This window comes from Strix aluco, chromosome 26 (assembly GCF_031877795.1).
Source record: "Strix aluco isolate bStrAlu1 chromosome 26, bStrAlu1.hap1, whole genome shotgun sequence".
NCBI classification, from domain to species: Eukaryota; Metazoa; Chordata; class Aves; order Strigiformes; family Strigidae; genus Strix; species Strix aluco.
The window spans coordinates 1500328-1515379 of NC_133956.1; positions in this window are offsets into that span (position 1 = coordinate 1500328).

The following is a 15052-nucleotide window of genomic DNA, read 5'->3' on the forward strand; positions in this document are numbered from 1 at the left end:
CCCTGCCCGGGAGACTGCTGGGGTGACAGCAGGTCCTTGCCCGCTCCCCGTCCTGTGCCAGCTGGCTCCTTTGTGGCCATGATTTTCCCAAGGGATATTCTTGTGTGGTTTTTTCTTTTTCCCTCGCTGGATGGAGGAGCGGAGGGAAGCTGCTGGCTTGGGACACATCATACGTTTTATTTAGTTCAATTGTATTAAATACAATTTTATTAAAATAGTTCCCTTTGGACATTTGAAAAAGAAACATTGGCTAAAACTCATGGCCAACTGCTTGGAAATGGTACTGATTAGAGTACGTTTATGCATGGGAAATGGTCACAAAGGAGAACGGAAAAGCAGCTGCCCAGAGCCACTGGGGGAAAAAAGTCTCTCTTTTGGTAAACTGCAAAGAAACTCCAGAACTGAAGCTCCCAGGTTCCCCGAGCAACTTCCCGAGGCAGGCCCAGGTGAGGGAGCAGAGGGAGCCCAGCCCCAGACGGGCGGTGGGGGACGGGGACGCCCCGGGAGCGTGGAGAGCTGCTGACCTGCGCTGGCTGTTGCAAACCCCCTCTGTTTATTAACATGTTCAGCGCACAGATTTATTCTGCAGGCAGACACTTATTGCTTGCCTTCAAACAGGGTCTGGCGCACGGTGATGGATGAGCCGACAGGTTTGCCTCCTCGCGCCGCCGTTTCTGCAGGTCTCCTCTCCAGCCCTTCCTCTGCCCCGCAGCACCCTGGTCCTCCCGCGCACGAGCAGCAGCCAGTCCCCAAGAGGGGACGGGGGGCTGGGGGCCACAGCACCAATCCAGCCCGACCCCCGCGATGGGCGTCAGGGCGCCCGTGTCCCCGCTGCGGCGGAGGGAAGCAGCTGGCTGGCCCTTTAAAGCCTTTTTTTTCCTCTCTTGTTAAAAGATGTCTGGGAGGGGAGCTGCCAATCTGAAAAATGATCCTTTCTTTTTTCCATTTTCTTCCTTCTCTCCTTCTAGCTTGTGCTCATCTGTTCAGGTGAACCGCAGGCACATTCATTAAATCTCTGTCTTTGACACCTCAGCTGCTTTGGAGCCCTGGGCTGCTCTTTCTCTTTCCTTTCTGTGTTTTTTTTTCCCTTTCCCCATCTCCAAGCCCGCCTGATCAGCACACTAAAGCAGCAAGAGCGAGCTGCAGAATAGTTAACTAAGCATAACTTTAACTGCGAGTTGCTGAGTGGCCGGTTTTGCGGAGGCCACTGCCCGGGGGACGGGAGCACCGGGGCTCCGCGAGGTGCCACCGCCGGCACCGGGGTGGCGAGGAGGGGAGCCAGGGGTGGCAAGGAGGGGAGCTGAGCACGGCGACGGCACAGCCTGCACCCAGCCAGCGCCCCAGGGCCACGGCCGGCAGCCAAGGGCTTGGCTCACTCCACTTCCCTCAGTCCCACTAAATCCTGTTACTCCCTGCAAGAGATTCCTTCCCTGCTCCCCCTGGGCTCCCCGAATCGCCAGAGCCCCCTCTGCTCACCCTCCTTCCCCTCGCACACCCACTCCTCGCCTCTCGAATAAATCCCATCCTGACAGGGAGGCACCGAAACGGCTCAGCCCGCTGCAGATTTGCCGCTCGGCCAAGAGGGATGGAGCTCACCTCCAGCAGCGCGGCTGCGGCGGCCGCTGGATCGGCTTCTGGTGGCCTCCATGGCTGAGCGGGGCTGGAGCAGGGAGATAAACCTGTCCGGCTGCTGCCAGCAACGATTTGGCCTCGGCTGCGCTGGCCACGGGCCGGGGTCCCCACCGGCTGCTCACAGCCCTGGAAAGCCCCAGCGTTGAGCAGCGGAGGTGGCAGGGGGGGATGAGACGCTCTCCCACGGCCTTTGCACGTGGGACGAGGGATGATTCCCTTTCAGAGAGTGCGAGGGCCGGACACCTCGGGAAAGCACATGGCCCAGTCCCAGCTCTCTCAGGGTGCAGCGCCTTGCACCCAGGGCCGCGTGTCCTGCCGGGAAGGGGGCCAGCCCGGTGCGGAGGATGGGGGCCGAGTGCGGCTCTGGGAGGCTCAGTGGGGCTGGGCCCTGTAAAGCTGTGAATTCCTGCAGAGTTTTGTTAGCGGGATCGGCGTGCAGCCTGGTGCCCTGCTCCGAATTAATTATCCGCTGACACGATTTCGCTTCTTTCCCTTTGTGTTATTTTAATTAACAGAGATCTCCTCCAAGCAAGCCAGCTGTCATGTAAATTGTAAAACTGTCAGCATGTACAGGAACTTAACAGGGATTTTAAGAAAGCCTCGCACAAAGGGATGTGCTACTTTCCCTTTTTGTTTTTTCTTCTTTTTTTTTTTTTTAATCTGGCACATTTGTAAAGTTGAAAAAAGCGTGAAGACCGGGGTGGGGCTACAGATGGCAAAACCCCAGCTTTTCTTTTTGATCTTGCGGCAGAGGTGAGGGGCAGAGGTACTGCCCAAGTTCTTTTGATCTGGATCATTTCTTGCAGCCACCACGCAGAGGTGGTGAATCCCTGCAGCCCAGCCACTCCTCCCAGCTCCCTTCCCCTCTGCCCGAGCAGACTGCAGGGGGATGAGACCTACCGTAGGAAGGGCTCAGCGTTAAGTTGGGCAAAAGGAAACATCGACGGCTTTTCTGTAATTAATCTGGTCTGTGTTAACTGTGGAGTCAACCTCATCTACGTTTGTCCTGAGCCTGATGCGACCACGTGTGCAACGGCCAGCTGCTGGGCTGGCACCAGCTCTCTGGTCTCTGCTCCTGCACCCAGCTGTATCTAGGCTTGAGATTTTTAACTATGAGCTGAAATCAGCCAGTTCTTCCTAAGACTGGGCTTTGCAAACAAGCAAAACCGTGTTAATGGGCCCCATATGTCTTTGGTTAAAAGCCGCTTCAGCAGCAAGAGCAGCAGATGCAGAACTGAACGTGTGTCGATGGAGGTACGGCGGGAGTTCATGCGAGGATACTCCCTGGACATCTCATCTCCCCCGAACGCAAGCAGAAGCCTGTGGTAACCCTGCAGCGATCAATTGATAAATGTTTAGGCCAAGTCAATGAAGGTTGGCAAGGCCTCGGCTCAGCGGGAGGCTCGGGGAGGACAGCAAAAAGCAGGGATGTTCCGGAGCAGGGGATGGCTCCGGTAGACGTGCAGGGCAGCAGGATGCTGAGCACGGGAGCCAAGGGGGAGTCGTGCTGGGGCAGCCCAGTGGTTTCTACACATTGGTGGGACCTCACAAGGATGTGGGGCAGCAGGGATTCTCACAAAACCTGCTCCCTGCAAAGAAACCCCCTCAGGCACCCTCAGGCTGTAAGAAAGTCTGCGTTTTTCTTCCCGCCTGATTTTAGGTGCAGATCAAGAGCGCTGGGAAGGGCCCGGCTTTTCTGCAGTGTGGTTTTTCTGTGCACGTCTCGTCCCTATGAGCTACAGACCTGGGTTAAGTTTGGATGAGGATTGAGCTACTTAATTCTATTTCCTCCCTTCCTCATCTGAAATTATTTTCATTGTCTTTTAAGAACAAAGCAAAAAGATTTCAAACCACATTTTGGTGAAGAAGGAGGGATTTTTCTTTCCCAGCAGCAGCCAGGGATAAAAGCCTTGAGACAGCTGAGAAAGCTGCAGCATTAAAGCCCAAATGCGGAGCTTATCCAGTGAGCCCAGCCGGGCTGCGAGGGGTCCAGCGTGACGCTGGCGGTTTCGCAGCGAGGCCTGTTTCCCAGGGGCTTGGCTATGCCTATCGCATATGGAGGTTCCCTCCTCAGCCCTGTTTGCCATGCCAGGCATGCTGCCTTGTCCACTGAAACAAATGACCTTGAGCAGAGCTGCGGGTCAATAAAATAATTTGCTAACTGATCCATCTTCTGTGGCAAACAGATGAATCAACTTTGGCTCCCTGGGCTGTTTTATGTACGGATGGGAGAGCTGTGAAGTTAAAATAACATGTGCGTACACATCCATCTCCATGCAATAAAAGGAAGGCTCCAAGTAAATAAATTTGTGTATTTCGAGATGGAAAAAAAGCATCTCTGCATCTTTCAGCACTTGACTTTCTGAAGTGGGTGCTCTTCCCCAGCACAATGTGGCCCAGGCCGCCCTCTCCCTTGGTGGTGCTTCGTGCCCCCTCGTCCCCACTTTCTGCCCATCCCTTCCAGCAGCTCCGCTTCCCTGCCTGTCCTCTGATGGCCCCTCCTGGGGATTCAGCCCTCAGGCAGCCCTTGGCCACCCCACCCTTGCCACCACCTCGATCCCTCTCAAGGGACAGACCGAAGGCTCCAGTCCCCGGGGTTGGGTTAAAGTTTTGGGCCCCAGGAAGGCGACACAGCCGGGAGCCGGAGCAGCGTGGGGGGCAAACTCTGCTTTTACTGGTCTCCCATGTAGCAAAGCACTAAAAGCAATTAAGAAATGGCCATTTCCACCCTGGCAACACATCCTGCTGCAGCAATTGGCAGGGGTGGAAAGGAGCCGGAGCCAGCGGGGGGAATGCAAACCAGCTCCCCGGACCGCTCGTGCGCACGCCAGCACTGCGTCTGTCTGCGAGCACGGCAAACTGGGGCACTCGGAGGGAGCAGAAAGGCCCCGAGGCAGCCTGTGCTCAGTGAGCCCCTAATCACGGCGAGGTGATTAATGCCCTTCTGCTCCCGTGCGTCGCTGCTCCGTTCCCGTGCTCCCCTCGCTCAGCCCCGCTGCCTCGGCAGGTCCCACACCGGTGGGCACCAGGCAATTGGCTTTGCAGGGGAGGGCGCTTGGTTTTCCAGGTGCCGAAAGCGGGGATGGAGCTGGCAGCGCAGGGAAAGGGCAGGGCAGAGCCAGGGCACTAACCCAGGGACTCATCCTGGGCCATGAAATGGTCTATGAATTAACGACTGTTCCTGGGAGAGGGTTTTTTTGTCACCTTTCTTCCCAGAGGATCCCGGCACGGTGTGCTGTCCGGGTCCGGTGGGTTTTAGGAATCCCAGGGCTGAGGCTCAGACCCAGCTCCTGCCACATGCCCATTGCTCAGATGGGCTGGAGCTGCCCCATATCGATCTGTTCAGATCAATCTGATGAGCACATTGACACGGTTTTAGGCTGGTGCAAAGCAAGTGGTGTCTGGGAGCAGGAGAGAGCCCAAATTTAAGCTCAGGAGCTTCCCAGGGAGTTGCACTCCAGGTTTCAGTGCTGAGGCAGGCACTGCTGGGGATAAGAATCCTCTGTTAACCCTCGGGTTAACAAGGTTAGGCACGGCTCAGGAAGGTTAGGCACAGCTCAACGGCAGCAAATAATAAGTTAGTGAGTGGGAGCAAGCGGCCGTGCTTATTATGGGGAGATGAGAGGTCAGAGTTTGACTGTCCTGGAGGTTAACAGACCCCGCACAGCCACCCCGAGGGTGCAGGAGCTGCTTTAGCTGGACACCAGAGATAAAGCAGAGCTGCTCAGAGAGCTCAGAAAAATGGGGTGCCTTCCGCAGGGCTGCAGGAAACGCCTCATGCCCCGGCAGCTTCACACCGCGCTCCTCTTCCTTGGCTGGCAGCCCAGGGGCCGCACAGGCCACGGAGCTGCACCGGGCAAAGCTCGCTCCGCACCGGGAGTGCTGCAGGGCACTTCCTGCGAGCCATTAAAGCAAGCTGGGTAATTAATACCTTCCATGCATGAGGAAAACTGCGAGGCAGGTGGGAAGAGGAGGGGAGGGGAGCAGGGAGAAGGCAGCTCCATTTTGAGGGCAGTCAGGGTGGTTTTCCCTTGGCGTGTTGTTACTAATTCAGAGCCCCGTGTCCGCTGCAGCGTTCACACCTCTCGGGCACGTGATGAAGAGCCAGGTCCCGCGCAGCTCCACGATGCCGTCAGACTGTGCATCTCACTGCTGCCCAGGCACCCCACAAAGCTGCGTGGGGTCCGTGCTGCCCGGCCGGAGCTGCTCTCCTCCCTCCTCTTCCTCCCAGCACCGCGGCAGGACAGGCTGGGGCTGCCCCACACACCAGGCTCAGCACCAGGCTGGGTCCTCCAAATCCCCTCCAAAGCTGCAGAGAGCCCCTCAGTGCTAAAGAAAGCTCCATTTCAGCACCTTAAATGCAGTTTCTTAACAAACAAAATGTTTCTTTTCTAAATAAGAATAAAAAAAGAATTCCAGCCTTGGGGCATTTAGTGAAATGGCTGCAAGCTCATCCGAGCGTGTGTCCATTACTGCCCCCCCCGCTCCAAACCCCCTCCCTTTATTCCGGGAGAGTGACTGACAGACCCCGATTGATGCTGATTTTGGTCTTAAATAAACACATTGGCCCTGATTTGCCGGGGAAGAGCGAGGTGTCGGCATCTGGCTGACAGGCAGAGAGAGGGCAAACTTTGCCAAACGGGCATTTGTTTGCAATATATTTTCTCTTCCATCAGCACTGTGGCACAGGAGCCACGCAAAAGCTGGGATGTGGCAGTTAGGGAGATTTCAGGACAGGGGTTATTTCGCAGTTTTCTGCTTTAACTTGTGCTTTCTGTACACAGAAAAATAACTGAGATGGAGTTCGAATATTCAAATAGTATTGTCCTGCTGAAAGCTGTCAGACATCTCACTGTTGACGGGTCAGACCACCTAGCAGGGAAAGGTGCTTTATTGTTGACAGTTGCTGTCAAGAGAAAAGCCCTTTGATAACTTGCTGAGCTATCACAGTTCCCGTCTCCGAGAGCCGCAGAGCTCCAAGAAACCCCGAGATTCTTGGAAATGCAAAATCGGAAACTCCTCCCTGGCTCTTGCACCAGCGTCATGTAGTTCTTAAAAATATTGGAAATGGCACCTGAGGGATGAGAGAACTCAGGACGCTGCAGGTTTGCAAAATACCACTCAGGTCATTTTTTCCCCCTTTGGGCACCATTCTGTCCAATCCATCAGTTCAACACATCTCCAGCGCCCATTTCTTGCTTCACCACAGTGTCAGGCATCAATATCAGAATAGAAGGGGATAAAAGTTTGTTGCTGCAACAGCCCTGGCAATCTCCTGTGCACAACCTGTGACTGCGGCCGCCCTGAACGCTGCTGGGCACCCAATACTCTGGTGGCTCATTCGTGAGGTGACTTCTTTATCTCTGCATCTCTGACCCCTGCGTGCCGGGCAGACTCCAGCCTGGTCAGAAACGAAGGTGCTCTGACTCCAAGGTCAGAAGTTACTGAGCCAAACTGGGAAAGAAATTCCAGGAGAGCAGATTGGGATTGTTTTAATTAAAGGAGAGAGGCAGGGGAAGGGGGGCAAAGAAACACTTGAGCAATCAAACAATGTTTTCCCCTCGTGAAGATGAACGGTTTGAGGTAGGATTAGGAAGGCTGAAATTGTCTTTTTAAAGGAATGTAAAAATGTGGATGTTGAATGATTGACAAATAAAGGGCACTCTCCTTTAATTTAAATATGCTTCTAGTTTGTGCAGAATATGTTAATTTATACATTGCCTAAATAGCCAGTAGCTATTGTCTGTAAAACCACATCAGATCAGGGCAGCAGGGCAGTTAATGTACTGGCTAGATGTTATGGCTGGTCAGTGAAGCGATCCGAGCTTCCTTCCACTGGCTCCCAGACCCTAAATGGAATAGCTGAGCTGTAAAAAACTGCCAGGGGCATAAACTGAAGTTCATTCTGTCAGCCTTCAATAGGACGAGGCTCTCCTTCCCACAAGGGCCCTTAGACCCAGCCGGGCTCCTGCACCCCGGTGACCCCAGAGCTTGTTCCCCTTCTGCTGGGAGTGAGCAGAGGATCCTCCAGAGCCCTACAAGCCCCTGCATCCTCCGTGGGGCTGATCTCGGGGTCGTGGGGTGCCTCCAGGAGCTGGGGGATGCAGAGGCTGTCCACAGCTCTGCAGCATCTTCCTCTGTCCCCTGTGCTCCCCCCGTGCCTCAGTTTCCCTATCTGCAGTCTCTTCCAGGCCAGCTCTTCTGGGGCTTTGGTCACATCTTCACTCAAGGTCCTGCAGCAGCTCTTAGACCTCTGAAAAGCCTTCCTCCCCTCCTGCCATGCCTTGCCTCACTGCGGGGGGGCTCAGCTTCGCTTCCAGAGGAGCCTTGGTGGTCCAGCTGTATTTTTAACACCGTGACATTTAGCAGTGCCAGCGAGTGAATGAGATGGTGTCACATAAGCCTGTGTCTTTGCTCAGTAACATTCAGCAGTTCCAATCACTCCTTCTTCTTTCTCAAACCTGCTATTGTCCCTCGCAGGGGTGAGATCTGAGGCAGCCACGAGTGCTTATGGAGATCCGCTACCCCAGACAAGACCTGGGTGTGATCCACCCCAACCTGCCCGTACCTCTGCCTTCATGTGTAGCCACGACTTGGTCTGGCCACTGGAGCAATTTTTAATGCTGAGAGGCTTCTAATTAACAGGGTTCTGAAGTTAATTAAGACAATCTTTCTCATCTCATTTAGATCTCTCCACAAGCACTCACTGGGACCGTGCTGCTTCTCCGGGCTCCGAGGGAGCCTTCGCTCACCCCGCAGCTCTCATCCCAGGGGCTCTCATGTCTCAGGGCACAGGTCTGGGATGTCACCTCAAAAGCTGACAGGTCCCAGAACATGCGTTTGTCTAAAGGACCAAATGATCAGCACTGAATCTCAGAGTCCAGAGTCCAGGGCCGGGCTTCAGCCTTCCCAGTCCCCTCCATCCATTCCTTGTAAAACCTACTGGCCTCAGTGGGCGACTCCTGAGAGGGAAGTGGCCTCTCGCCTCCCCTGGCAGCCAGAAAACTGGCAATGTTATGGACTCATCTTGCTTAAAAAGGTTCATCTTCTGCATTCCTGATGCCTTCCCATAGATCAGTCTGGATTAAGTTTAGAGTGATATGATAAGTAGTAATAATACTGCTGCCTTGCCCCTAATTATTTTCAATATAATTATGTACCCTCAAGAAACCTTTTAAATAGCACACTCTCATCAGCGCTCTGGTCCAAGGGATTCATTTGTTTCAGGAAAGAAATATTCTTGGGGCTGAATCCTTCATTAGTCTTTACTAGAGAGAGTCCTGCTGAAGTCAGTAGGGTACGTGTGCCCCACTCGAAGACGTGGGGCTATGCCCATCCGGGCAGCTGGCCACCAAAGGAAGATTTTTGCAAGCACCTCAGAATTTGGTTTGCTGGCAGCAGAATGCATTTGGCAAGAGAAGAAGCCTGGAAGTCTGCTGGAAAGCATCAGCGAAAGACTCTGAGTTTCGCTGTGTTTTATCAGCTTATCACGCTTTCTTTGCTCATGTTTTAATCCCACACAAGTGCTGCAGCTCTGATGTGTGAAAGAAAAAGAGAGATTAGATCCTTTGGCTGCTTAGCTTGGAGTGTGAGGCTGTATTCCCGGTATCTGCCTGGGCACAGGGAGGTGCTGGGTTGCCATTTCATTTCCCGGTGCTCTCCAAACCAGCTCGGTCTGCTGGAGAGCCGGGTGCCCGGTGGACATGGTCCCGTGCCGGTACGCCCGTGGGAGGACTCCGGGGTGTGACACGCAGACCTGTGCAGACTTGGGTTCTCGCTGTCGGGATGAAATTGCAGCTCCGCGCGGAAGGCTCTCGAGGGGAGCTCCCAGGCACGCGCCGTGTTTGGGACTGGGGTCCTTCGCCCACGTGGCTGCAGACGGGGTGCTAAGCGTGCAAACCCAGAACACGTGCCATCGCATCACCGTGGCATGCTGAGATCAAAACTAGGAAGGAACGGCAAGGGCCAGTGTGTTTGGAAGGAATTAAATGCACACATCGAATGTATGCAATATGTATTTTTTATTTTAAGGGAGTCCATTGTTTTACTGAGCAAATCAACTCTTCATTCAGGGTGCTCTCCGGTGGGGTCCTGCTGTGGCAGCCACATGGAATTTCCTGTAAAAGCAAGATGCCCTTGGCTGACTTTTCCACTGTCCCCATTACCCGCTGCCCTCCCATCCCACCGCTGGCAGCACGTCCAGGGGCCGGGATTCCTATGGATGCCTGCAGCCCAAATCCGTCCTGGTGAGCTCCTGCCTTGCCCGTTCACACCCGTGGGATGCTCAAAGCAGAATTTGGTTTGTGGGTTTTAAGCAATTCATGATCTTTTAGAGATGAAAAATCTGTATAAATGGATGTTTTCCTATGATCCTTGGTTTTATTTACTGGCTGGCACAAAGGTTGAGAGCCCACCTGGACTTGGACCCTGCAGAGGCTCTTCTGTGCCTAACGGGGTGCCCCAAGCGCTCCCCTGGAGTCAGGGGGTTATTCCTGTGAGCGAAGCACCTGTGTAAATCAGCGCCCACCCAAGCCCCTAAACCAAGGAACAGGTACAGTGGCATCACCCAGTCGGGATCCCTGAAATCCTTCTGGGAAAGGGACAACTCTAGCTGGGAAGCGAAAGCCCAGCCCAGCCCTCTCTGTGCATCCCCACACAACCTTCATTTCAGACTGTTCCTTCTCTGCTCCAGGGTTTGAAAACCAAGGATGAGTTTCCAAGGAAGTTACCTCACTGAAATAGTTAATAAGAAATTATACCATCCCCCACCTTGCTCCCCCCAGCTCACCACCCTTCTGAAAAAAAAAATCAGAATAATAATTAAAAGATGCCTAGAAACGCTCTTGGAAGAGCATAAATTCTGAAGATGAAAGTAAATGATTAAAATAATTAAATACTTCAAGTTGACAAGCAGAAGCAGAATCTTGCCAACGGACATTTGTCGGTAATTAGTTAATTAATCCTAACACAAATTATAAGCCATAACAAACCAGTCAGGCTGAACACAGCCGGCTGTTCAGAATCAAACTTAGAAAAAGAGGGAGTGAGAGAAAGAAGAAAGAAAAGTTTTAAGATTCCTGCGGATCTGAGGGAAGATGCTGCGCAGAAGCTGGTGTTCCTGTGGAAAGAGCACTCGGGGAGACGGGCTGGTCTGCTGGGGCAGGAGAGCGGCCGCCAGAGCACCCCCCTTCCCTCCTCTGCTCTCGGGGTGCTCAGGCCTCCACCTTCCCCGCTCAGCTCCTCGTCAGCCTCCCTGCAGCCCCGGCTTTGCACGGGAAGACCTTCGAGCACCTCTCGGTGCCCTCTGCAGCTCCCACACAGCATCTCCGGGGAGCGCTCAGCCTCCCTGTGCCACCGGCACCCCGAGCCCGGGAGTAGCTGCTCATGTCCCCCCTACACCCCCACATCTCCACACTGGTGGGTAACAACAGCTGTGTCAAAAAGCAAGCATGGAAACCAGTACACGTGCTGGGAGAGGGGACTGGCAGGCACTGGTGTTCTGGAGAGCTCCTACTGCTGGATGGAGCAAGGATGGGGAGATGAGATGCCGGCTGGGCTGCATTCCCACCCAGCAAGAGCACAGTGGGATGGGGGGGGGGGTTGGAGAGGGCAGTACAGAGCAGGACTCGAGTTTTCCACTCTTTTTCTGTGAGTAAACATGGAACAAAGGCTTCTGAGCTGTTTCCAGCTCGGACTTGAGGCCCGTCACTTACACAGCCATCCAGAGAAACAAGCTGGTCTGCGCAGTCGGGGTCCGCTCGGGTCCCCGGGCAGACGGTGCCATTAATCCAGCGGTTTCTGGCAGACAGGCATGGGCCAGCGTCTCAGAAAGGCTCCGTCTTGGGCGGTTGGGAGGGGAGCTGCAAACCAGATGCCTGTTAACACCCTGATTTAGAAAGTGTTTCTAAGACAGGCTGAAAAAGCAGGGTCAGTGCTGGGGAGCTGGGTCCAGCCAGGGACACTTGGTGCAAATGACACCAGGCGACCTGCGGCCAGGAGGGACCTGGCGTGAGCCTGGTGCGCACCAAATTGCTGGAAAGACGGGGAAGATGGAGCCGCTGCTTTCCCTTGTGCAACAGGAAGAGGTTAATGAACTGCAGTCTGGTTTCCCACCTCCAGTCACCTTGGCTCAAGTCCAATTTTCAGCCCGAGATTAAGTGAGTCCAGTGATCCACGGGCAAGACATGGTGAATGACAGCTCATATGCGGCACCGTACCTCTGTATTAACACGTCGAGCCGGGACTGTAGATGCTCTGAAGGGTCAGGCTCTGCCCTTCCTCCAGCACAAAAAGGCTCTTGAACAGACAGGAGTTGGTGCTCCTGCGGAGAGGACCTGCGCGTCCCCAGCACAGGGACGCTTCTGTGTGACAAACTGGGCCAAATGACAGCTGGCAATGCAGTTTAAGTGATAAGTGGGACATAGAAGTTGCAAATGGGCTTTTATCAGTAAGGAAGAGAAGCCAGGAAATATTTTGAAAGAATAAACAGATGCCAGGGAAGTGTGACTTTCCCACAGATTCCAGATTGTCAGAGGAACTGCCAGCGACTGATGTCTGGGTATGTGTCATGTGAGTGGAAGTACGAACATGTGAGCACACATGACCCGTCTCCTGATGTGTTTTACACGCAGAGGAGAAAGAGATAATTTACAAGACAATAAGTACTTAACACTGTAGAAAAGGAAGGCTCATCTTTTTTGGCCAAAATCCTCTGAGACGCATGCGAAGCAGGTTCCTGTTTGCCATAAAATCTATCCAGAGCTCCGCTGAAGAGAAAGTTTTATTCCGCATGTGTGTGAGCATGTGTATGCGTGTGTTCTAAGTGTTTTGCATTATGTGAGCTCTGACCTTCAGAGGGGAACAGAAGGAATATTTTCCCCCCTGAGGCTAGAGTTGTCAGTGAAATGTCTGTCTTTCTTAATAATTTCAATCCGGGTGACAGGGGACAGGGCATTTTGCTCTGAACGAACGTACTGTAAAAACTGTCAGATAGAATTTGTCTCAAGAAGCAACATTTCTATCTATTCAGGGTCATAATTACAGGCATCTTATGACCTGTGGAGCAGCACATTTTTCTCAACCGAAAAAAAGGAGTCCTAAAATAGGTGGTTTGTTCTTCTGCAGAGCTTTGGATTAAACCTAAATGGATTCTAACAAGCAATAGTGATCTCCAGCAGAATGCTTTCTTCGTTTGTTTGTTGGTTGTTTTTTTTAAAATCCAGAACAAACTGTGCACTGAAGTGACGTGGCAGAAAAGAAGGGATACAAATTGCCGTTCACTGCACTGGAGTAATGGCCTATTTCGTCCTATATCCTGTCTCCTAAGTGCCTGCCTCTCTGAATTTCCTCCAAACTGACAGTGGCCAGCGTCTTTTTAATGAACTGAATAAGTAACTAAATGGGTAATTAGCCAAATGAGCATGACGATAATTTGATTGTGCTTTCCCCACTTTTAAAGCACAGGAAATAGTAAGAAAAGTAATAATTCAGTGACCAGCAGGAATTCAAACAGAAGGACAGAGCTAGAGGAGCTGGGGGGGAGCTTTGACTAGATGTTGCTGCTGTCCATAAATCTCCCACAACATGCTGAAATCTCTGTTTTTTTTGTTAAACATTCTGATTTCTTGATTTGTGCCTCCTCAGTGGGGAAAAAACCTATCCAATGACTTGAAGCAGTTTTTCATTTTTACGGTTTAATTTTACAGTTAGCAACGGTTATGACATAGATCATCCTGCCAGACCCGCCGTAGTTATGGGTCACACACCACTCGAAGCCAGCTATCGTGTTGGGATCACCAACCTGGTTTTGCATAACAGAGCTTTTGCAATATTAGCCTGCAGTGCCCGTTGCTTTCCTGCCTCACCAAGAAGGTTTGAGCAGCAAATCAAACTGCCAGAGGGAACCCAAAGTTATCCCAGTGGGAAGCAGCCGTGATGCTCTGTGCTGCTGGGGAGGCTCCAGAAAGGGGAAAACTGCGAAATAATGCTCCCTGTCCCCGGCCATCCCAACTGCTTGTGGTGAATATCCTCCTGCCCACCACGAGGAGACAATGACGACCACTGCAGAACCGCTCAGGAAGGAGCATCCCGCTGAGGAGCAGGGCCCCAGCTGGTCTCTGAAACGTTCTCACCTGCAAGATCAATCCTGCCAGAGACACATAGAAGCGCTAATCAGCTCTATTGACAGGGCAGACGGCAGGTTACAATCCATTTTCACCTGCACACTCCAATGGATGCCCCATTCTTGCCATCACAGGTGGAGGGTACACACTCTGCAGCGGCCCTAGGACCAGCCCACTCACCCAGTAGCACGGGGCTGCTGTGGGATGCAGGGCCCACAGCATCAACACTGCCAGACACTGACATTTCCTGACAAATTTGGTGAGAATGAGGACTCTTAGGAAGGAGATTTGCTGGCACTGGGCACACACTCCCTCCACACTGACCGCAGCTTGGGAAACGGCCAGAGAGAGAAGTGGAGCCTCCCACATTCAGAGCAATCCCTCTGCAGAGCTGCTGTACGCCTGAAAGCAAGAACTGCGGGGAGGTAACAGCCCGCTCTGCAGCCCAGGAGAGCCAGGCTCATGGTTTAAATACCACTGACAAAACCCCTCCATCCAGGTAGTGTTTAACACCCATCTGTCAAAATAAACACGTGAAAGAAAGACTCCACAACTTTTGCTAGCTGAAACTTCAGCAAGAGCTGCTCTTCGGTAACCCAGAAGCACCTTCATGGGGAGGACAGAGCCAGAAGCAGACTGGCACCAGGGACTGCTCGCCGGCTTGGGCACAGGAGGAACAATGCAAGGTTTGTCCCTGCCCAGCCCTAAGGAGAATCTATTTAAACATACCATACTTAGGCCCATAGAAATTCAGCTTGAGGAGCTCTGTGGAGCCCAGACAGAGAGATTAAGAGCAAAGCTCCATGTAAGCCTTGCAGAGTTCACTCCGGGGTTGTGTGATCCAAACGGCACGCTTCAGCAGCTAGAGAGGAGCTCAGTGAATCAAGACGTTTCTATTCCTATCCAGCCCGCTAACCTGCCCTGTGATCTCCACTAAATCACTTCTCTCTGCGCCTTCATTTCCTGCACCTGAAATAGCAGGAACACGAGGATCCTTTTCTTCTCTGGAAAGCAGTGAGCTCCTAGCAGAAAACCTTGTCTAGGCATTACAGTAACTGTAACATCATCTTTACTAATACCATATTGAGACAGATGACAGCAAAGGGCAAAAGCCAGTGCAAATGCCAGTCAAACAATCCCTAAAATGAAAAACACCTCCCATACCGCTGTCATGCATCACACCACAGCCTGCTGAGCTGCCGTGTGAGCTGGGGACAGAGCAGAAAGCTGAGCCCAGATGCTTCAGGCCAGCACTGCCCAGCTTTGGTTTAGCACAAGGCAGCAGCAGTGCACCCAGG